The 23,580-nt window shown below is 43.0% G+C and overlaps 2 protein-coding genes across 11 annotated transcripts in view; one reads left to right on the top strand and one right to left on the bottom strand.

Moving 5' to 3' along the window:
* C13H7orf50 (chromosome 13 C7orf50 homolog) overlaps window positions 1-23,580 on the bottom strand; it is a 195,856-nt gene that overhangs the window by 83,475 nt on the left and 88,801 nt on the right. The window lies entirely within an intron of this gene.
* The window catches only part of GPR146 (G protein-coupled receptor 146), a 71,423-nt gene that overhangs the window by 26,840 nt on the left and 21,003 nt on the right, over window positions 1-23,580 (top strand). The window lies entirely within an intron of this gene.

The raw sequence follows: 23,580 nt of genomic DNA on the forward strand, positions 1-23,580 counted from the left end.
GACTTGACATTGCACCATGTGGAGTCCTGGGAGCTTTGTCAAACAGAGTAGCACAGACTCCATTTCTAGTACAGACAAAATCAATATAAACACATATTCTACTTTGTAAGGGCATATATGATCCACTTGAGGAACATTAATATTCTCACTCTTCAATATAAAGGTAACTCACTCATCTGTATGACATGGTACCCAAATTCTTCTTCCAGTATACCCAGAAAGCTACATAAATAATAGCCATGCATACGACTTTCTAGATGTCCAAAGCATAAGTAATCAATTAGTATGGGTCACAAGTGCTTTTCTATCCAGATGTTAGTTCAAACCAGCTGGACAAAAGAAAAAAAATTAAAAAGGCAGAAACTTCTCATTTTTCCCCAGACAAAAGGACCAGATTCTGGCCCTCTTTCTTTAATGCAGATTTCCATGTTTTGTAACGTGACAGCTCCTATAACCACATCCCAGGTTCTCTATTTAGAACCGGGGTGGGCAAAATGCGGCTCACGGGCTGGACGCGTCCATTCTATCCGGCCCGCAGGACCCCTTAAAAATTAAGAAAATTAATAAGTATTTGCCCCTGGTTGACTGTCATGTGGCCCTCGATGGCTTGCCAAAACTCAGTATGCAGCTCTCTGCCTGAAATAACTGCTTGCCCCTCGTTTAGAAGCTACTACATCAGGCTGAAATCCAGAGATTGTAACGGCCCTGGGAAACCAGACATTAAGATAAACGAGTTTGAGGATACTCAGCTTCACACTAAGAATTAGCTCCTTGCTGGTGTTGGTATTGGTGGGAGTGTAAGGATGTCATAAATCTACCTTGAGGGTGTATCTACGTTACTGAGTCTATGCCTCTGCACCTCTGTGGGATAGCTGTGTTGGAATCATAGAAAATTAGGGCTGGATGGGACCTCAGGAGGTCATCTAATTCTAGTTCAACCCCCTGCTCAAAGCAAGACCAGCCTCAACTAGATCATCCCAGCCAAAGCTTTGTCTAGTTGGGTTTTAAAACCCCCCAAGGATGGAGCTTCCACCATCTCTCTTGGGTAACTTGTTCCAGTATCTTACTACCCTCCTAGTAAGAAAATTCTTCCTAACATCTAACCTAAACTTCCCTTGCTGCAACTTGAAACCCTTGCTCCTTGTTTTCTCATCTGAAGGGAAGAGCAGTGGAAGAGGATTGCTGCCAGTTTAGGCCACTGATAGACATGCTGTTTGAAGTATTTTAAGTGCCTCTGAAGTGCTCCAAACAGCGAGCTTTTCCTGAAATGTCTGTATACCCCAGGGGTTCTCTAGCATCCTAAATTGTTATATGTTAGAAGGAGGTGGGGGAAAACAGAAAGGAAACAGAGCAGATCACCACTGGGCACTCTCCTGTGTGCTGGGCTGTTTTTGATAACCTCTAGAGCAGGGGTAGGCAACATTTTTCAGCTGGAGTGGCGAAAACCCCCACAATGCCTACCTTGGAAGGCACTGGAGTGCTGGCACATCAGTGCCAGCTCCATGCTGGGGGCAACTAGGCACACACCTTGGGGTGGGCTGCGTTGCCCTGCTGTCTGCCCCGAGGTGAGCACGCAGTCGCCGCCATCGCGGAGCTGATGCTGGAGCTGTGGAGCCCAGCACAGCTGTTTGCAGCCTGCCCACTTCTTGCTGCAGCTGCCCAGAGCCCAGGCTGGCTACAAACAGCTGTGCTGAGCTCTGGAGCCCAGTCACCAGCTTTGTGCCGGGAGTGGGGGAGAGACCGGGGTTGTGCTGCCTTGGGCCCTCCCCCACCGCCTGCTCGGACGCACACCTGCACGTGCCGGTACAGAGCTCATGGCTGGGCTCCGAAGCCTGGCGCAGCTGTCTGCAGCCTCCCAGCTGCAGCTGGTCCCGGCTCTCTGCAGCTGCAGCTGCTGCCAGCCGGGAGCCCAGGCTACTTGCAGCAGGGCTTGCAGCCTCCCAGTCGCTTGCTGGGAGCAGCCTGGGCTTCGTCGCTGGCAGCAGCTACCCAGAGCCAGGGCTGGCCGTGGTGTGCCAAGCAAAATGGCCTTGTGTGCCATGCTCAGCACAGATGCCAGGGGTTGCCGACCCTTGCTCTAGGGACTGGCGGAGAGGCAGGAAAGGATTCCTGCTTTCCAGCCCTCTGGAGAACAGTGCCCCTGAATGACTTCACAGTCATTTTGAAGTGCTTGGGGGGAGCCAGTGAGGGGAGTGACATCCGCACATCTGCAGAGTGCTGAATTTGAAGTACTCTGGGATTTAGTGCTTCAAATATGTGCCTGTCCACAACCTTAGCTATACTATGCTTTAGTTTATAGTTCAATTTAGCTAACAAAACCCTTCTTTTGTCAATAGTTTTGCCAGCATAACTACGCTGTGTGAATTTTTTTACACCCTGACGCTGTTGTCATGATGGCAAAATTTGTAGTGTAGGGATCTCACTGGGGAAAGAAGCAGCAAACTGGGACTCCTCTCCCTAAAACATAAGAACCATTGCAAGTATATGAGTCCTGACCAAAAACCTGAAATGATATTTTATGGTGGCTCTATCTTTATGCTACTTTTTGCTGTCTTTTTAAAACTTTTGCTATACTGGCATGGGCATTTCTATATTTTGCTGGTGATTCTCAGACTAGAAACAGGCTAGTTAACACCTACTTATTCCCACAGACTGCAAACCAAGAAGATAAATTAATCAGTTCTGAGCTGGAAAAACAAGATGGAGTTTTGTTTTCCTTTAGTATGAGCTCCGAACATCCAGGTATTGTTCTCTGCTTAACAAAGCCTGTGCACCATGACAGTCTGGGTGTGCCTTGGCAAATACTTGTGAAAATTAACTCTTTTATTGGCTGTAGGACCATTGCTTTTTTCTTCCTTTTTAACCAAAAAAAAATTAAAAAATAGCAAGCATATGGTCTACAATTCTGGGTCTGACATGTGAGAAACCTAGCATCCTTCACTCTCTCTGCCATCACTGGACACTGAAAGTACTCAAGCCCTGTTAGATTTAGGCCCTTTGTATCACTGTAAAGCATGTTGTTAAATATTCCTAGGGTTACCATATTTCTAGTATCAAAAAGAAGGACACCTGTGTGGGGAGGGAAGGGGAAGGAGAGGGGGAGGGGTATATGACGGAGGGGCAGTGATATGCCTGTGCTCTGCCTCTGACCCTCGCTCCTAAGCCAGAGCCCCCCCAGCCCTGTTGCTGCCTCTCACTCTTGATTATTAATAATATATCTCTGTTTAGAATAAAAAAAACTTTCAGAATCAAGAGTCTGATAAAATTTTACGTAAGTTCTGAGTATGGAAACATTTTCAAATCCCTCATGAATCATGGCTACACACTAACTAGCATTTGACTTTTTAGTATTTACTATATATTTCAGACTATCTAGAAATGTTATGCACAATTGTAAGTGCTACAACTACATTTCCAAAATTATTTACCTGCTTTTTGGTCCACTGAAATTGTTTGTGTCAAACATTTCAGAAAAGGGTTACTAAGACTCTCCCTCTGCCTGAAGAAGGATGTTTGTACCTGAAAGTTTGCAAAGAACAATTTTTCCAACTACTTAGTTGGTCTAATAAAAGATATCACAATTACCCAAAAAACTTGTCTACCTATATGTAGGGCTCCTGACCATCAGTTGTCCAAAATTCAACATTTGTCTGTACCAATTTAATGAGATGAAGAGCAGTATGAAGCTCAGCATATTATTGTACATTTGCTACTTGTAGCTGAAGAATTTCCAAAATCTGCCCACTGTATGAAAGGACATTTACTCCTCCATCAAAAAGGATTAGAATGCAAGCAAATCAAATTAGTCACAGGATGAATGACTGCATCATTCAGGAGACTGGTTAACGAGATACACAATGCAACATGAACCCAAATCCAGCTTAGGTCAGCAATAACAGTTGCTATTAGATGGCAGCTCAGTGGCCAATGCAAACTGAGCCGGTTCCTAATGAATTGTGCGAGCACAGAATAAAATCACTGGAACTGGAACTGTTGATGGCACTCGGAACATAGATCTCAACACCACACCTACTTATACCCAGCAACATCTTACATCCTGTTGAATTCAATGAGATTGCTCACATGCACCATTTTATTGTAATTCATAAATGTTCACATGATCAGACATACAGAGACCAAGAACTGAATCGGTCATAGATATTTAACCATGCCATGCCATCCCTGAGAGACTGTCCGTTATGCCTGAAACTTACTGTTGGGGCTAATGGAGATTGAACTGTCCTTGCACCTCTTTCAAGCAAGAGTTTTAGAAGCCAATGATGTCATTCTTGTTCTTTTTACACCATCTGTCTAACCTCATCCCAAAAAAATCCATCCAAAAATCTAAGGAAGTTTGTCACATATACTTACTGAAGTAAGATGGGGGACAATTATTTGATGAAGTGCACTTGTAAGAACATGCACCTATAGGAAAGCAGCATCATTAAAACAACAGCTTTGTGTGAAAGCAAAGGGATGGGGAATCTGGTGCTGCTTTGGGATGATCAATGCAACATTCATCTCTGTAGTCGAGAGGATCAGCAGCATTTTCCAAGACTATTGTATGGCTCAACTGCCAGCTATTGGGGGCCTTGCAAGCTCTTTCTGCCAGCAAGACATGAATGTTTCATATTACAAAATGATGAGAACTTTGAACATGAACAGACATCGCATGTCCTTAAGTTGAAGACTATCTAAAATAATACTCCATGCTTCAGCATATCATAGGACAAATTTAGCAGCCAATATGTCAAGGAGACCTTCTCCTAGCACTAAAAACAAAATCAGAGTATTTTCTTTGCTTTATGAAATGTGCTTTTGGATGAAATATAAAAATAGAAACTGAAAATATCTAGTTTATTAACTGTTTCATCCATTGGTAAATAAAAGAAAAAACAGCTCCACATTAAGGTCACTTTCTGAATCCTAATACTGAACAAACTGTGGCTATGGAAAAGGTGGGGATATTTTGATTTGTTTTCGCAAAAATATAGCACTCCCCTTAAGTAAATATTCATTGACACATAACTGTCTGATACTCCTGTTAATTCTTTTCGTTGGAAGCCAACACTCTCTGGGGACTATTTAATCTTGAAGTATAAAATGGCCTCCAAATAGTATCATCTAATAATTTACATAAACTGACACATTGAAGCTTATTTCACTGCTGGAAAGTTAGCTGACTATTTTAATGCAAGAAATAAGAATAAGATAGAGTGTTTTAAGTCTTTTTTGTCTCCTCAGATTTCTTACCATTAGAATATCTGCCAAATTAAACTGATCCCAAATGTTGATACTAGCAGTTAATATATCATTTTGATTACATTAGCATTTGCTAAGATGCTGAACAGTTTCTGTAGTTTTTGCCCTGCAGAGAGGACAAGTATAGGTGTATGATATAATGTGCAAAAGAGATTTAAGTACTGAGCAGCCATTTTAAATAGTAAAAATACCTGTATGCAGAATTTTTATTCAAGAACCTCTATGCACCTCACAATTATTAATTTAAACATCAATACCCGTAAGAAACAGTTATTAGCCTACCAATTTTTCAAATAGGTAAATACTGCCACCGAGAGAGTGAAGTCAAAATCCACATACAACGCTTCTGGCAAAATACAGAATCCATAAGACCCAATTCCTAAGTGCTTACTCTAATTACGCTACATCATAAAGTTATACACATAAGTTATACCAAGCTATATACAGCGTGGTGTAATGTCAGACAATAAATGCTGCCAGTTACTCCAAGTTTTATAACCATCATCAGAACCTATGATTTTTTCCCCCCTGAAAAACAGTCTAAAGTACAGGCAAATTCTCTCTTTCAAACACCCTCCCAAGATTTTTTTCCCCTGTAGCAATAGCAGCAGTTTTATGCTAAATTAATACTTGCTTTGCTAAGTACATCTGGGGTGATATATCAAGGCTCTTATTGTGCATATTTACCTAACCTTGTCAATGAGCTACTGTGAAAGCAATTTCCAAAATTAGGATCCCTGGAAAGCCCCATTCATTTTACTGGGGACCCACTGGCAAACTGGATGTCTCATCATCACTGCAGAGTTAGCAAAGATGACTGGCACCTAGTCAGAGTTCCTGGAGACAAGGAGTTATGCTACAGAACTACATTCTCAGCTCTTGTATATGAAGTTTGGCTTTCTGTGGGTGTATTCCTTGCTGTTTTGTCCTGAGATAGTCTAGGGTTGTTTTCCAGGATCAACTGATGGAAAAACTGTCTGTTATTCAGGGGAAACTGTAGGAAAATACTGGAGGAATATCAAAGCTCAAATTATTTAGCTGGCATTCTCACTGCAACATGGGCTAGTTACCAACCATGGTGAAAATCAGCCTCTAACCCTGGTCCACAACTGTATCAATCAGTCCTGGCTGAAAGCACCACTCAACCCAAGAGAGAGGTTTTTATGCCTTGGCTAAGGTGGGGTGGGAGGCTAAAGGTAACAAGCAGCTAACCCAGGCCAGCTCCTCAGTAAGGAGAGCCAAACACCTGGGCGGGAGGTCCAAGGAAAGGAGAGAAACCTGAAGCTCACATTCGTCCAGTCTTTTCTAAGTGACCTGTATTCTCCGTTCTTATAGCACTGACCCCCTTGCAAAGTATATTCCTACGGGGAAAGAGACGGTGGTTAAGTGGCTTGAGCAAAGGACTGGAAGCCAGAAACCCTCTAATACTAGCTCTGTCTGGACTGAACCTGCCTCTGCCCTTAGGCATATTGCTTCATCTTTATTTTTTCAGTTTTCTCCTATGCAAAATGAGAATAATATTAACATATCCACCTGCCTGGTGTTTTTTGAGGATTACACAGTTTACCTAAGCTTAATTACATTTTGATTTACAGAAATTAAATATTTTTAGGTGTTTGAGGTTTAACCTAGAGCTCACCATAGCTGGCAAGAAAAAAACTGGTTCTGCTTAGGTACCATTCTACAGTGACTTTGATTCTGCCCCTAGACTTACTGAAAGCCCTTCAACTATGCCATTTAATGGTTGCCATTAAAATACTTCATAACAAATGATACTAGCAGTGCAAAAACTATAGTTAGAACCAAACAGGAAACCACTTTTCTGTTGTTTCTTATCCCAGGTTTAACACTAATATAATAACGATAACATCTTGCACTTCTATAGCTAGGGACCTGCCTAAATTTCTGCAACACAAAGGGTTTTTTGTGCCCCGCTCATGGTGTGCAAAGCCGGTTATGCAGGTATTTCGTGGTGGCCTCACCCCTCGGTTCGCAAAGGGGCCCTGCTCCTTGGTGCTAATTGGTGGAGAGGCCCAGGCAGGGAGAGGGACAAGGTGACAGCTGCCATCCTGATCGCTGGCTGCCCTTCCTGCACCCCTGCCCCTTAGTGCTGACTGGCAAAGAGGCCTGGGGGGAGGGGGGTAGGGAGGAGGGATGAGAAGGTATTCACCATGCACCAATGGAGATAGTGCTTAACTTGCTGATTGCTGATTGGTGGAGAGGCCCCAGAGGGAAGAGGAGGGACAAGGGGGCAGCCACTTATTTGTCCGCTGCCCTTTGTGCTGCTCTGCCAGCCGGCGCCTTCCCCTCCCAGCAGCAAACGCCGCTGGCTCCCACTGGAGAACCAACATTTTAATTTTATTACTTTATTTTGTTGTTGGTTTTGCAGAGTCCTGGATTTAGCAGTTTCGGTGAAACTGCGAATTCATTTCCATTTCAATGGAAAGTTAAGCGCTATCTCCATTGTACGAAAACTGAAATTAAGGAATTGGGATGATGGCACATCCAAAATCACAGCAAATGAATGCTCTGACTAGGAAAGAACCAGTAGCCCAGATTCCCAGGTTGGTGTTCTAACTTCTAGACTGCAGCTCCTCCTTTTAACTCTGATCTCCATGGCAGAGAAAGAATACACACTATCAGAAGGCACTCTTCATTTTAAAACTTATTCCTAACCAACAATTGTTAAACAGGAGCTGTATATTTACAGAGTAGTTATTTTTTATGTCAGGTTTACCATAGGGCCCTTCTAGTCACAAGCGTACAACCAGAAGCCCCAAGGCATATTTGGGAATGGAAACTTTCTGAGTTCAGTTATTAACAAAATTTCCAGCTTATGGTACGGTTTTCATTAGTCTACATTGTGTTATAATAAATGATGCACTTCCACTTTTACTTTATGAATTTTTTTAACATGATAACTTTTCTTTTGATTCTGTTACTCTCAACAAACAGAACCACGGTCATCTAAGAATTGATTTTATGGTGAACGATGAAAAGGACTAATGAAAGCTGAGCAATGCTAATCCACATTTCTAGTTTAAGTTCTCCATTGAGGTTTAACCCTAGATACTTGACAAGCATGGAGCTCCACAGAGATCTGTATTTTGGGGGCTATCCTAACTAACAGGCAGCAAAGTTCCCATGCTTTAGAAACCTGTAGGAAAAAAATGGTTGCTTCAAGGCATTGCTGGCCTAAAACTGGGCTCTCAAGACAAGCCCTCAGGTCATGCACCTGCAACCCACTCAGCTGCCACACCTTTTGACCCCACTGCCCAGATGTGCATTCCTCAGCTATCTACCTAAGGCTCTGCATATATGATTTGCATTAGGGTCAACCCTATTCTCCTTCTGTATAAAAATTCTAGACATTAGAAATAGTGGTTATAACATTATGAAGACACAGAAGAAAGGATAGTTAAGAACAATTTAGGGCTTGTAGGGTTTACGAATTTTACCTGGCATTACATCATTCTCCCTTTCCAGTCTGCATCTTGCATCTCTGATACCAAATTTAAAGTAAGGAGCTTCCTGCAAATACATAAGACTCCAAATGTCTCTATCTTGTAAAGGATGGAATACGCTGGCACGGGGATACAGGCCCCTGGGCAAGATAAAATCTCTTGATAACATGTTGTGCACCAGATTGTTCCTCACAGGATTATTCCTCCATACAAAGCCTCCTTGTTTTGAGTGGCAGTAGGCCACATCAGTGCTGGAGAGGGTGCACCCAAGAACATTTGCTATACTCCCCTGGAAATCAAAGGAAAAGCTGGCACGCTATATTTAGCTGTGCTGTCAGGGAAACTGGAAGTGGGGTGGGGCAAAGAGTTGTGAGAACAACTGAGCCTCTGTGCAGAACATCCAGAGTCTGTAGAAATTGCAGGCTGAACTATAATAACTCAATGCGGGGCTGAGATGGGCTGCAGCCTAACCCGACTCGGATTGAAACAACCCTGCAAAAACACGTAAGGCTAGCCCAATGAGCTTTCCTTCTCCAGATGCCCCATCAGTAGTGTCCTATTTAGTCAAGAAGATTATGTAGGTTTGCAAAATAAATACCACTTGGGCTATAACCCCCCCCTGCACCCTCAAATCCCAGACACTGCCACACTTTCTGCATGTAGTCTTAACTGGGCTATTTAGATTGACAAAAATAAGTATGTAAAATGTTTCCTTTTACTTCAAAAGTCTGATATAGATCAAAGAATGAATCTCTCTGTTCTGTGGGCAAAACTGAATACAGATAGTAGTAATGATTACATTTTAAGTTAATTTCATCCAAAATATGTAAGGTTTTAATAAGGGACACAGGAAATACCTATAGCTGACTCGGGTTCTCTCTGATTTCTCTTGCTACTTATTATAACACAGATACATTGGTGTGCTAATATAGTAGGAAAATAAATTAAACAATCATAGGGAAACAGCTGTGGGTAGCATATAACCCAAGACTATAAACTTTTTAATTGAAATCTTAATTGAAATCTTTCAGCGGTGGTTATAGCTATTTAAGACAACAACTATAGTAGAGGAAACTGTGCATGAGGATTTACCTTAATGACCTTTATGTGTACTGAGGATGTCTGTGATCATAATACTTCTTAGTGAACTACCTTTGCCATGGTCTCAGAATTAACTGCATCTCTGACCTCTTTTCTGATTTTCTTGAGTGTAGACCTCTCCCCATGTCCAAGAAATGTTAGGCCTCATCATGCCTTTGGCTATTCTGGAGATAAATCCTATAATTCTCCCACTCCTACACTGGATCTGAGGCTCAGGTGATCAACCCCTGGCCCACAATTCAGGTCTACCCTGTGGAATGGTATCATTCAGCCTGTGGGACTCCCCAAGGGTGTGAAAATGTAGCAGTGGAGAAGCGATTGCAGCATTAATTGCTGCTCCCTGCTGCCAAATTTCCAGACCTGTGGGGAGCTCTATGTGTTAGATAATATGGCCCTGCATGCCAGATGTGCTAGCACAGGACTGAATCAGGTGGTGTGCAGATCAGATCAGGGGTGGGTGGGTCCAAATTGGGCAGCATGGGACTGGATCCAGCCTGGGTTTGGATCTGGGTGGCACATAGCTGGGTCAGGCAGTGCACAGCCGGATTTGCAAAGTGCATGGCTGGATTGGGGATTGAGCTCTTGGACTAAATCCAGCCCATGCATCTGGCCCTTGGAGGCAAAAGGTTGGGCACACCTGTCCAAGACTATAACATCCTACGTGTTAATTCTGCTAGCTCAGCAGGCCTGAATGGGCTTAGGCATTTGTGGTTCTTGCCTCCATTGGCTTCTGACCAAGAGATTGTCATGACCCAACAGTTTTCTTAAAAGGTACTGGTTAATCTTCACGGTAGAGATAAGGGATAGTATAAAAGATTTTAAATCAACAAGTGACACATAAGCATCTCATTCTTGTTGAGAATCCTAGACAGGTCTGTTTAATCTGAAACCCTGTTAGGATCAAGTTCCAAGTCCCAAAAGCCTATCTACCTACTCTACGCAGTAAGCATCTCTTTAATTCCAGCCAAAGGGTGCAGACAGAAGAGCAGCTCCCTGTTGCAACTCATAGCATTTTGCAGGAAGCCTTATGAGTTGCAACCATGCCCTGGACCCGACAGAAGTTGGCTGCTGGGTCCAGGAGTTGGGGATTCCAGCTGCTTGCTGCGAGCCTGCAGCCCAGTCTCCATAGCAGTGCCGCTCCCCCTTTCCACTCGGAGGCTGTTTTCAGAATGTGAGGGGGGGTAGGGAGCAGAGAGGGCTTGTTCTTGGGGTTCCCCAGTCAGTGCTGGAGGGTGCTGCAGACTGCTTTCTGGAGCCAGATCAGGTGAAAATTGTCACTTCTGTCTACGTCCAAAGTTCTTTTTTCTCCTCAGCTCATAGGCTCACTCCTACAGAGCCTAAACCAGTTTGGTGGGCTCTGCAGGAAGCAGAAGCCAGATCAACTAAGTGAATGGTTCTTGGATTGGTTTCCCAGGTGTCTGCTCTGAAGTATCCTCTTTCTGGATGCACTTTCTAACAATTTTGCCGTTGAATTAACTCCCTATCTGTTTAAAGTACACACCATAGTAACTACTTATGATATAATATTCATAAACCAAGGTGTTGTACTCTTCTTAGCTTCAGTGTGTGAGCTCTGTTAACATACTGCCACATACCATACTCCTTGCACTTTTCCTTTCTAACCCATGCACTCTGGACACCCCATTCTAGGAGCCTTTATTTCAGAAACTCCCTACCTTTCTGCATGGAGTTTTGTGCATCCTCCATATCCCCTTCCATCCACTCACTGCCCTCACACGTCCCTCCCATACTCTGAGTTCTGTGTGCCTTGTATTTCCACAATCTCTCTATGCTAGGGGCTGGCCCTGTGTCCACTTTTCCCTTCCACCTTCTCCTCCCTCTCCCCCACCAGATTGTTCAGGCTCACTATACCAGGGGCATTTACCTCCTTCCCCCCATGTCCCTACTCCCCATGTCCTCCCTACCTTTACTCTTTGTCTTCTTTCTATCTGGAAGATAAATAATTCAAGGATGATAACTTGTGTTAAACTGTATGATGAGTAGGGCTGAGATAGATGGTATGCTAGAAGGCCTTAATGGGTGTCATCAACTGGGTCTTTAGAAACAATTACCAATGTGCTTGAAGCTATGGGCCCTATTTAACAGAGGAAGGGATCTGTTATGTACATCTCCTATTTTTTCCTCCCCATTTCCTGATCTTCATAGCAATCAATAGGGATCTGCCCCTTAATGCCTGGAAAATTCCATCCAGAAAGAGCACACACCAACTGAAGATGCTTCCTCAACCTGACGAAGGGTATTTACATCCAAAAGCTTGCAAAGAAGAATTTTTCCAACTATTTGAGTTGGTCTAATAAGAGATATCAGATTTACACAAAGAATTTTGTCTAAAAAGTTCCTGAATTTTTGGAATTAGTTGGATGCAATTTTCAATAGTAAGTGCATTATACACAGAAATGCAGCAAATATAGTGTGGAGCCTCCCAAATTCAGCCAACTCCAAATTGATCACAACTGGCATGTCTTGTTTCTTTGTCTGTGTGTATTCTCAGTCCTGTGCTGTGACCCTCTTGCCTCTAACACTAAAATTCACCAGGTCCACAATTAACTGTTTAAAGGGCAGCCACTAAGGAGAAAGGAGAGAGAAGGAAAACATTAACAATAAAAAGTTAAAAGAAAAGAGTTAAAGTTAACCTTTAACCTTATCTGCTTCAGCAAAACTTATGCACTCAACAGAAATCTCTTTAAGTAAAACTCTCTCATTAAAACTCTCTCTCAGCAACAGCACAGAAGCACAGTCTAGCTTTTGGACAGCAGGATCTTCCAGAAAGTAGAGGGAGCTATGGGCCTTCTTTTGTAGTAGGAGAAAGGAAGGCAAAGGCCAAGTGCTGCTTTGGTGGTCATTAACAGAAGAGAGATGGGTGTTAAAATTTAGGAAAAAGGAATCAGAACTTGTGTTAGAGGTGATATCTTTTATTAGACGAACTAGATTTTTGCAAAAAAACCCTCTTTAATTGTAAGCTTTTGGGCACATGCACCCTTCTTCAGGCATAGGAGAAAAGAATCTAGGAAAGGCTTTGTGAACATCAAATCCAAGAAGATTCATGGGCCAGTTTCTACTGCGCTCCCATTGTATAATGCTTTGGTCTTGACACACTCTGCCGAAACATTTTCCAGTTAAAACTTAATGAAACTGATAATTTCTATGTTCCCAATTATTTAAAATGATATTTAGTACAGTAGATTGTAAGTGGAGAACACCGCACTACAAAAGGGATTCTCCACCAGATGTCCAACAATGTTTGTCTTTTCTGAGCATGTACTAGATCTACATTTCAAGCATTACCACTGTCGCGTACCCTTATGCTTAACCATTTGTAATAACAAAGCATCCATCATACGAAGGCAGCATTGAGAAAACTAGAGTATGCTAATGAAAAGGATTTCCAAACATCTTGCCTTTCATTTATATACTTTATATATCTCTTTGATTTTTAAATGAAAGACAGTTCAAAGTACTCATTAAACACCAACACTTTCTACTTATATACGTAGAGACTGTTAGAGATAGTCAGTTTTAATTAAGACTTAAGCAGGTGTCATTTCATGATACTGTTCTGACTTTGATTTAAATACAGATAAGTTTCTGCGATTACCCAGCAGCGCAATTTAAAAGGGTGTGTTAAAAGAATCAAAGAGATTCTGCTAAAAAAGTAAGGGGTTATTACTATGTGTGAGGTCTGAAATTCAGTATTATTGATCTGCAATACACAGCCCGTAAATATATTAAGTTGAAGAAAATGGCACTCTAAAAATAAAAAGTTTAAATCCATGATTATGCAGACAACTTGATGCCTTCACTAAACTTCTGTTTATTAACAGTGTTTATCACACTGTACAAGACTTTTTTCTTTTTTGGACTCCTTTTCTTTATATAAAACCTCTACCAGTGCATGTTCATCTGGTGAAAATTCCCCAAGTCTTTTCTTGCAAGGTATGGGGAATGTGGGAAGATGTTATTTTTAGGTGCGTCTCATTAGAAGATGACGAATATTTTTGTTACGATTTTTGTTATAATTTTCCCTTTGTATTTATGCCATAGCCTAATTATATTCATTTCAGTGACTAAGAGGTGATTATAAAATACTCCAAAAGGTGCACCAGTTGCATTATGGAGTGTCATATTCACTGAAAATCTCACTTATTTGCAGTTCAAATTTAGCCCAGTCTTTAAGAATAAAAAGATGTTTTCTAATTGCTAATTCCCCCTTGACCCTTTTCATTTCGTGCATGATCACCAACAGCAGAGATCTGGCTGGATAAATTAGTTCTTCAGCTACCCTCATACAGCACCATTGTCTCCTTATTTCACTGTGACATCTCTGTAACCCCCTTAACCTTACATGTGCTTGCACAGGTGTCACTGCTGACATTCTCTGAAGGCAGCCACACTGTAAAGGTGTAATTTAGGGCATGATCTGGCATATAAAAGTAGCAGATCGTTAATCACTCATTGCGGAGCAAAGGCAGATGTATTACTAACGTTGGAAACATAGGACTGGAAGGAGCCACCTGAGTAACTAAAACCAGTGCCCTATAGTTTCAGGCAACCATAAAACAGATATTTAATCCAAAAATGTGCCTGGAACATCTACTCAAGCCCCTTCCTTTCCCGTTACGACTAAGCACACCCTGTCACCTCATAGCGGACATGGAATTTCAGTCCAAAAAATACCTACATCATGGGAGGCATTATGACTAGAAAACCATTCCAACCCTACTACAATGCAGGAGGCAGAGAGTGGTCTCAACTGGCTCAAGCAAGTGGTGGCAGCATCTATTACCTAGGAATATCAGCTGAAAAAAACATAAGAGGAGTCTCAAGCAACAAGTCTAAGAAGGTTGATCGATCAGTCCTGGAAACTGTCATCCCTGCCAATACTGGTAGCAGTCCATACCTTGGATGAGTGAAGAAGGCATAGTACAGATACCAGTGTAAAACTTAAAATAATTCTGAGTAGCTAACATGGATGCAAAACTGTCTGTACTTGCACGCAACAGAACCAATTTCATCTTCCTGTTTTTCCTACCTCTGTACATTTTAGAGATAGGGATGCAAAATAAGAAGTGATAAGGACAAAAGTGTGTTCTGCTTTACACCTTCATTATTGAAAACTGGAGTAACCAGAACTTAAATTCCAGATTTACACCACTGTGACTAAGAAACAGGACCCTAGAATTTTAATCACTTTCCATCTGCAGATCACATGTCGATTTACCCACAGCCATCCTGGTAAAACTATTAGAAATAACTAGTTTTCTATAGTGCCATGATATGTAGAAGCAAGAGGCAGAAAAGATAAAATGACTTTGATTGTACCACCCCTAGTCTCGCTGCAGACAGCTGGTGGCGTGGCTAATATGATTCCAAATTGAGCAATTTGAGTTGCTTTCCCTCTGCAAGCTCTTTACACAGAGGCTGCAAAAAGACACTCACTGGAATGCTAAGCAGTTTCCTTTCTGCTGCTCCTCTGGGTGTTTCTCTTTGAAATGGCACCCTAGGTGGTACAGTTTTGCAGACCACCTTTAAAATGACCCCTCCTCACTCTTGTAAGTGGTTGAGCACAGAAGCAAACAACTGATTCATAAAAACAAGTCGCTTTTTACCATTTGAGGCCTCCTATTTCTGTTAAATATTATTTAGACTCATTCAATCTAATATGTAGGCATTCTTTATGCTAGATTTTCAGACATGCCGCAGAAAATGCCAAGATTCAACAGCCTGAACTCAGATGATTTGTACAACACATGAACAAACCATGTCTGAGAAAGCCATTTAGTTAAAGCTCAGATTAAAGGAAAAATGGTTTTTACAATCTAGAAACTTAAATTCAAGATCTACAATGGTTCCAGCTGGTTTGTAATTTTTTTTCTACTGTACTGAGTTGATGATTTAACCCTTTCAGACCATAATGTACACACAAACTAGGAGATTTTTCAGAGACATTTTCTTTCTTCAAAGAAACAAGTCGAAGAGTAAAATACATGGAAAATGACTCATATCAGACTAACTTGAAAATTTCCACTGAAAACTAAGAGAGAGGCCACTTACATATCAGATAGCTATAATGAAACATATATGAAACCACATGTCAAAGTCTTTCAAATCTCATATATAAATGGTGAGAGACAAGTATTATAATGTGGGTTCTCAAGCTTCACATATTATGGGCCACTTCTACAACAATGACCCTGGTGTGGACAGCTTCCACCTCCCATAACTGCCCTTAGCTATTGTACTGTTTAGTGATTAAGAACCCCAAATCATCAATATGCGGACATTGTTAAAGAGAGAATATTAAATACATCAACTTTGGTAATGTAGGGATGACTAATGGCTATGACTACTTGGGCGGGTTCCCATCCCTACTTTATAGATGTGGTGGTTATTTCCTTTCCTTGGGTGAAAGACTGTACTAACCCAATTACTGAGCTTCCTTTTACTGGATTTTAATCCAACTAGGGCCAATTTATGGTTTTGTCCCATTCTCCTGTTTTTCCTTCCTCAGATTCTGGGGTTAACAAATAAAACCTTGGCTGAATTTATATCAGGGAAACACCTGCCAAAGAGAAGCAGGCATTTATGGACTGCATTTCCTGCTCAGAACTGGTCATAAGTCGCAGCAGTGTAACTTTTTGTATGACTTGATTGAGAACGCTAGTTTTAATGCTACATTTCTTAAGTTTGAGACCTATATAGGTCCCTTCAACATCCTTGAAAAGTTCAAAACCCTACACTGGTAACATCATGTGAAGTATTTTTGTGGGGGAATAGTCTTCAAAATTTAGGAATCTACAAGAGAGGATGCTCAATCCATCTGGTTCTTGGAAGTAGAGTGGGAAGACAGATTTTCTATCCCACTGTCCAGAAAACACCAATTGCTAACCATAGTCTCCAATCCTGTGTCCTGACACTCCTTCTAAAGTCCACAGATGAAGTTTCACTCCTATAAATCTCTCTGTTTCTTCAGGATTATTAAAAGGAAAACCAAGGGTGACAATGAGCCCCTTCTCTGCCCATCTACCCCCACCTTATACCTCTTTCCTTCTCATTCCTCTTGCCATGTGAAGATACTTTTAGAAAATGAAGTCTCTTCAGGGATACTTACTTTGTCATAACCTCCTGAGATCTGCAGAAGTTAACCCCCCTTTCAAAACCATTTAATAGAAAAAAAAGTCAGTATTATTATGTGTTTGCCTTAGTCTAGAATAGGTAAATAGACAGATTTAAGTTGTAATGATGTTTTCAAAAACAGGTAATAAATACAGGTAATAGAAAGCAGTGATTCTCAACTAGGGTGCTGCTGCATCCTGGAGTGCCCTGAAATTCTTTCAAAGGTACTGTGGAGTGCCATACAATGTTAGCACTGTTAGGTGTGCAGATATGATTCACAAGATAAATCCAGAGATTTCAAATAGGAATCTACCTATTGTGGTCTTTCTGAGCTCTTTGGAACAGAAGAATTGTTCTATTATTTTTCTGTACTCAAAAAAAAAGAGTGAAAAGTAAAAGCTGGCATTTTCTGAGGGGTGCCTCCAGTCTAAAAAGGTTGACAACCACTGATCTACAGTAACAAAGACACACAAAAAAGAAGCAAACTGAGGCACCCTGGGTCCTATAATGCATTTACAAAAGCACTGACCTAACAGTGAACTTTAGAGCTTTTTCACTGCTTAGATTAGAGATCAAATGCAAATAAGCCTGTGGGCAGTTTTCTAAATACAAGACAGAGATACTCCTGTCTCTGGCCATTAGCACCACATCCACTTGTATGGAATGCGCTGGGATCTTATCAGCTGCCACTACACTATACTCAGACATTCCCAGGATTTCAAATTCTTAAGGATACAACAAAGGGTTAGGAAAATCCTGTGCTCTTGAGAATGGGGAAGCATACTGTTGCTTCATTTATTAAACAGTACTATTACTGAATACTCAGCAGAGAGATTTTCCAAGTGAATCCAAAGTGTATACGTGCACTGAGAAAGATCATAGAGAACTTACTGAACTACAAATGAATATGGGAATAATTTATAACTGCGCTCGGGAACAGCAGTTACAGAATCATGTCCAGTACTTAGACCCAACCCAGCAAATTCTAAAATTGGTTTCATTTCCATAACTACTCAGTACAAGGTGCTCTCTCTCTTTAGCAGCAACATGAGTCAGGCATACATTGCACAAGTACTGTAAACCCAAGTCAAGGTACAAGATTGGCATACCCTGGAGCATTTTTTGCATGCTTATAACATTCATATAACACCCTTATCTTGCACAGACTGAAGGGTGGGGCTTTATTTAAAAAACAAAACAAAATGGTGTGCACACAGGTTAAAAACTTGGTAAGTTTTTGCTGTGAACTTGGAAAGACACTAAAAATATAGTGGTTTTGCTTTGGGCTGTATTTGAAAGCTCCCCAGCTAAGAAAACTAAAATAAGAAGTTAGACTTAAATTAGCACTGTTTATTTAATAAGATACTTATCAAATATGAAATATAGTGCAACATGGAAAAAAATTGATGCAAACAGGTAACGGACATGACCTCATGTATTTCCACATCACTCCAATTACATTTTTCCATCTTGGATGGGCTTTGTATGAGCATCTGAAACTCTTAACAGCTTCTCAAGTTTAAAAAAATTGGAAGCAGCTTCCGGCTTCAAAATGTAATGGTAGAATAATTTATCTTCAGCCCAATCTAGCACTTAGATCAGGTGAATCAGCACTTCGTGAAGTTAGTGGGTGTATTTCCATTTATTGCAAAGGGATCAAGAGTAGGTTTTATTACTGTAGAAACAGCAAACGCCTCCTCCTTTCAGAGACAGAACAGCTTGCCCACAAAGGGCTTTAACTGCTTAAATCCAATGCTGAGGCAACACTTAGGGCCCCCATGAAGTTGCCACTTAACCCTACAAGCAACCAGCACCTAAGCCAGGAGCAGGCAATTATTTTGAGCAGAGGGCCACTTACCCAGTTTTGGCAGGCTATTGAGGGCCATATGGGTAGCTCCACCCCTTGACAGGAGCCCCGCCCCCTGGTCACCATCTTGGGACCAACGTCCCAATGTCTCGGGACCAATGTCCCAGGGCCAGCACTGGTGGGGCCCAAAGCGAGGGGCAGGCTGGCAGGGGTCCGTGGAGCTGGGCTGGGTTGCACCAGCAGGGAGGGGGGAGCTGGCCTGGCTCCATAGAGCCCCTGCCAGCTGGGACTCTGTGCTCCAGCCACTCTGTTCTGGGCCCCACCGGCACTGGTCCCGGCTCCCCACCCACTCATACCCTGTGCCCCCAGCCCCACAGTACAGGCAGGGGACAGCGCACAGCCCCGACCCCCTGCTCGCCAGCAGGGAAGAAGCTGGTGCTGAGCGTGGGGAAAAGTCACCCCTCGCCTGCCCCAAGGCTGGCGCCCCACGCTGCAGGCACTCGCAGCCCATGCGGGGCTGTCCGGAGCAGGCACAGGCGGCCCCAGGCAGGCTGCGAGCAGCTGCAGCGCGTGGTGCTGGCCACGGGGTGGGCAAGGGGCCACTTTCTCCCGCGCTCAGCACCAGCTTGTAACCCGGCCCCACTGCCAGGCTGGTGCTGAATGCGGGGGTGAGGGAGAAAGCAGCCCCTCCCCGCCCCATGCCTGGCACCCCATGCTGCAGCCACTTGCAGCCTGCCTGGGGCTGCCTGTGCCTACTCCACAGCCCTGCGCAGGCTGCGAGCTCCTGCAGCGTGGGGCACCGGGCATGGGGAGGGCAAGGAGCCACTTTTCTCTGTGCAGGGAAGGAGCCCAGGGAAAAGCTGAGCGCAGGGGGGAAGCAGCCCCTCCCCCGCCCCACACCCAGTGCCCCGTGCTGCAGGCGCTCACAGCCCACACGGGGCTGTCCGGAGCGGGCACAGGCAGCTCCACGTGGGCTGCAAGCAGCTGCAGCACGGGGCACCGGGCATGGGTGGGGAGGGGCTGCCCCCCCCCCGGGCACTCCTTCCCCGCCCGGGGTCCCCTCCCCACTTACCTGAGCTTCCTGTGCTGGGGCAGCTATGTGCTCCCAGCCCAGAAACCCTGGAAGGGGCTGCTGGCTGTGGGGCAGGGCTGGGCAGGCCCACTGTTGTTTGAGCCTGCTGGGCTTCCCCTAGGTCCTACTGCCTTTGGTTCCTGTCATTTTTGACAGGAACCAAGGGCAGAGAAATATTAATTTTCCAAATGTTTTTAGGGGCCCCACGGGCTGGATTCAGCCCACGGGCTGGATTTTGCCCACCTCTGACCTAAGCACATAAGTTTCTAACTGTAAAGCCCCTTAGTTGCTCATATAGTCACTGGCAGATGGGAACACAACCACCTAGGTCTTGATGATGGCAAGGCTCAGGCAGGATTTATACACTTCAGGGCTAAATGTGGTACTCCCCTGCCTATCTTGCCAGCAGTATCTTATCTGAATACATACACAGAGATGAACCAAACACAAGTGGATCCACTCAGACTGTTTAATTCAAACAATGCTATTGTATTTGTTTCCCATCATCAGTTTGAACAATGATGCTGAAAGTCTTTGGAAATATTTAATAAATATTAAATAAGGCTTTGTCTGTATGGGGCGCTCACTTCATACAAATGGAGTTGCTTTGAGTTGAAACAAACTATATCAACGCGCCAAAATTCCTTAGTAAGCAGGAACTGGTAAGGTGCTACATTTGTGGCCCTGTTGGAAGGAGCAGTATTTCATTTTGTAGTAAAAAGCATGACATCCATTGAGAAGTATTACCCTTTCCATATATATCAATAACTCATACTGACATTGGTGGAAGTTATGCACGCATGAGAAAAGGCACTCTCTACATCCACTAAATTTATGCATGTCACATAGGGTTATGAAAATGTAATATTTCAACTGATACACTTCAATAAATACATAGTACTTCAGAGATCTATAATTTAGTCTACAACAGGGGTGGGCAAAATATGGGCCAAGGGCCGGATCCAGCCTGCCAATTGATTGGATCTGGCCTGCGGCTGCCCCTGCAGCGCTCTGCATGGGGCTGAGCCCCACATGGGGCAGCCTGTGCTGTGCTCTAGTCCACGCCAGTGAACACAGCTTGTAGCAGGGCTGCTCCCAATACGGCTGCAGTTGCCTGGGTGCTGCTCGGCTCCTGTTGCCTCTAGCGGCAGCTCCTCCTCCTACTCCTGCACCTGCTGCACCGCTCGAGGCCGGGAGGAAGCTTCAGCTGGGTGGCTCCTGCCCCAGTGCATGGGGTTCTGGCATTAGCTTCTTTCTGCCTTCCACCCACTTGGTCAGCCGCACCAGGTGGGCAGAGCACGTGGAAAGCAGCTGGAGCCGCAGCCCTGGGCACTGGGGCAGGAGCCATTTGGCTGAAGGTTCTTCCTCCTGGAAGGGCGCAGCAGGAGCCGCCACTGGAGGCGAGGGGACCCAACCAGCACCCGGCCAGTTGCAGCTGCATCAGTAAGCTGTGCACACTGGCCGGGGTTGGGCTGCAGGTGCAGGCTAGAGCGTGGCATGGGCTGCTCTGAGTTGGGCTAAGCCTCATGCAAAGTGCCACGGGGACAGCTGTGTACTACACTACCTGGGTGAGCTCTGCTGCTCACGCCCCCTGACTCCTCACCCCCTGCTGGCTTATGGGACCTAGCACCTAGGCAGTCCCCCCTCCCCACACACACACATGTGCAGAGAGCAGACCATAGCTCTGCCCCAGGCCCCATGCCATCACTGTGCTGTGACCTTAACCACCTTAATCCTGGCCTCGCCTGCCTGTCCCACTTCTGAACACTGCTCCCTGCCCACCCATGACACCATCCCACAGAGGGAGTTTTGGTGAGTTGTTGCAGCGGTGGGAGGGTGGAGGAGGAGGATGATGACGCAGCCTGCCACAACTCATCAAAACTCCCTATGTGGCCCCTGGAACCAAATAATTTCCCACCCCTGGTCTATAAGGTACAAATCTACCCTCCTTCATTTGAAATATTCAGTGATTTCAAAACCATTTCAAAGTATTAAGCATGCATGTTTTTGATCTAATTAAACAAAACTTACCTACTAGTCAAGTTATCTCTATTATCACTGCACATTAACTTTTTAGTACCATGAACAGAGACTACATTGCACCATTAAAACTGTTCCATTTTAGTCTGCATGTTACTGAGTCCAAGCTGTATATTCTTCAGCATGAAGAACTGTGAAACACATACTCCCAGACATACGTAGGCAAGTCCCAAACTAGTGAGGACACAGATTGGACACCACTGTGGGAACCCTTGCACCCAAGCTAGATTCAGTGAGATGCTCCTCAGACCTTAATATCAAATACCTGGATTTACTATTTAGGGAAGTCTTATCTTTAATATGCAAGCAAGGAAATGGGCCAACATGAGAACTACTGAGACACTGGAGTCATAATTGATACACTGGTTGGGTATGTTCCTCTAAGGCACACTAGGACCTGTGTTCAAATAAAAAAAATGTAGATGCATGGAAACTTCATTGTAGCTTGTTTAATGACTGGGAAGGAGGAGAATCATTCCAGTTTCAATCCCTGAATTTGTCATCTACACAAAGCCTGTGTATGTGAAATCTGAATTTCAACAGAAAAGCATACTTCATATTAAATTTAATACAACCTAGCTAACACGTGGTATTTTCTTGCATGCAAAACACAATGGTTCAGATTATTTGCATTTCAAAATATAAGCACATAAAATTCTAACTAACAAAAACGTAACTAAAAAATAACATGTCATTCTGAAGAATAGAAAAAGCATTATCCAGAGCTGCCCACATTTCTTATTCTTACATTACTTAAAAAAAAACCCCAAAAATAAAATCTGTATTTTATCTAGCCACTTGACAAACCCTTACCAATAGAGCATAATAGAAATGCTGACAGGCATACCTATAGCAGAGCTGACAGAGATGCTATTCTATTATATTGACTATAAATAAAAAATGACAGGTTCATTCTTTCACCTGTTGTAAATCTCCACAATGAAATGATTCAATTAGGCTATTGTTGCTTAACTGTAAATACTAGTAAACAATATGCAGTCCTGCTTCTCAGTTCTTAACTCTAGGCCTATGTAAATGTTTTTTTCATATTGTAAACGTTTTAGCTTACACCGTAGTTTAACAATAAAAAGCAAAGCAAAATAAAAAATCAGAAACTAAAAAAATTAATTAAAAAATTGATACTCAATTTTGCTCACTCACATCAATGACAATTTTTTTCATGGCCTTTAATGAAACCAAGATCAATCCATTCTTCTATTAATAAAAGCTTGTTCTGCACATTATTGGTTACTACTTGAGGGAGGAAAGAGAACATATATAATTCCTCATTACAGTTTCAAGTAAAGGCAAATTAATTTAGCTGATCTAAGTAGAATCAAGGTATTGTGTGCTTGCTATTCAAATGCAACTAATTTACAACCCTAAAATCTCATTAACTTAAAATAAATTATTTATATAATGCTGAACAAAGAGCATAGTCTCCCAAACTGTTATCTTTTTATAATAATCATTTTATATCCTTTTGAATGTTTAAAATGGTCTTGAAATATCGTATAGAGTTCTAGCTTAGCCCTAATCTTAGTTCCACTGAAGCTAGGGCTACCCTGCAAACTTCGGGCATAGCTATGTTGAACAAGAGTGTGAAGAGGTTTGATCCCTGGCCAACATATCTGTCAGAAGGCAGGGTAGATATGCACATTTACAGACTAACTAATACACACACATACATACATACATAT

Source organism: Alligator mississippiensis, chromosome 13 (assembly GCF_030867095.1).
Source record: "Alligator mississippiensis isolate rAllMis1 chromosome 13, rAllMis1, whole genome shotgun sequence".
NCBI classification, from domain to species: domain Eukaryota; kingdom Metazoa; phylum Chordata; order Crocodylia; family Alligatoridae; genus Alligator; species Alligator mississippiensis.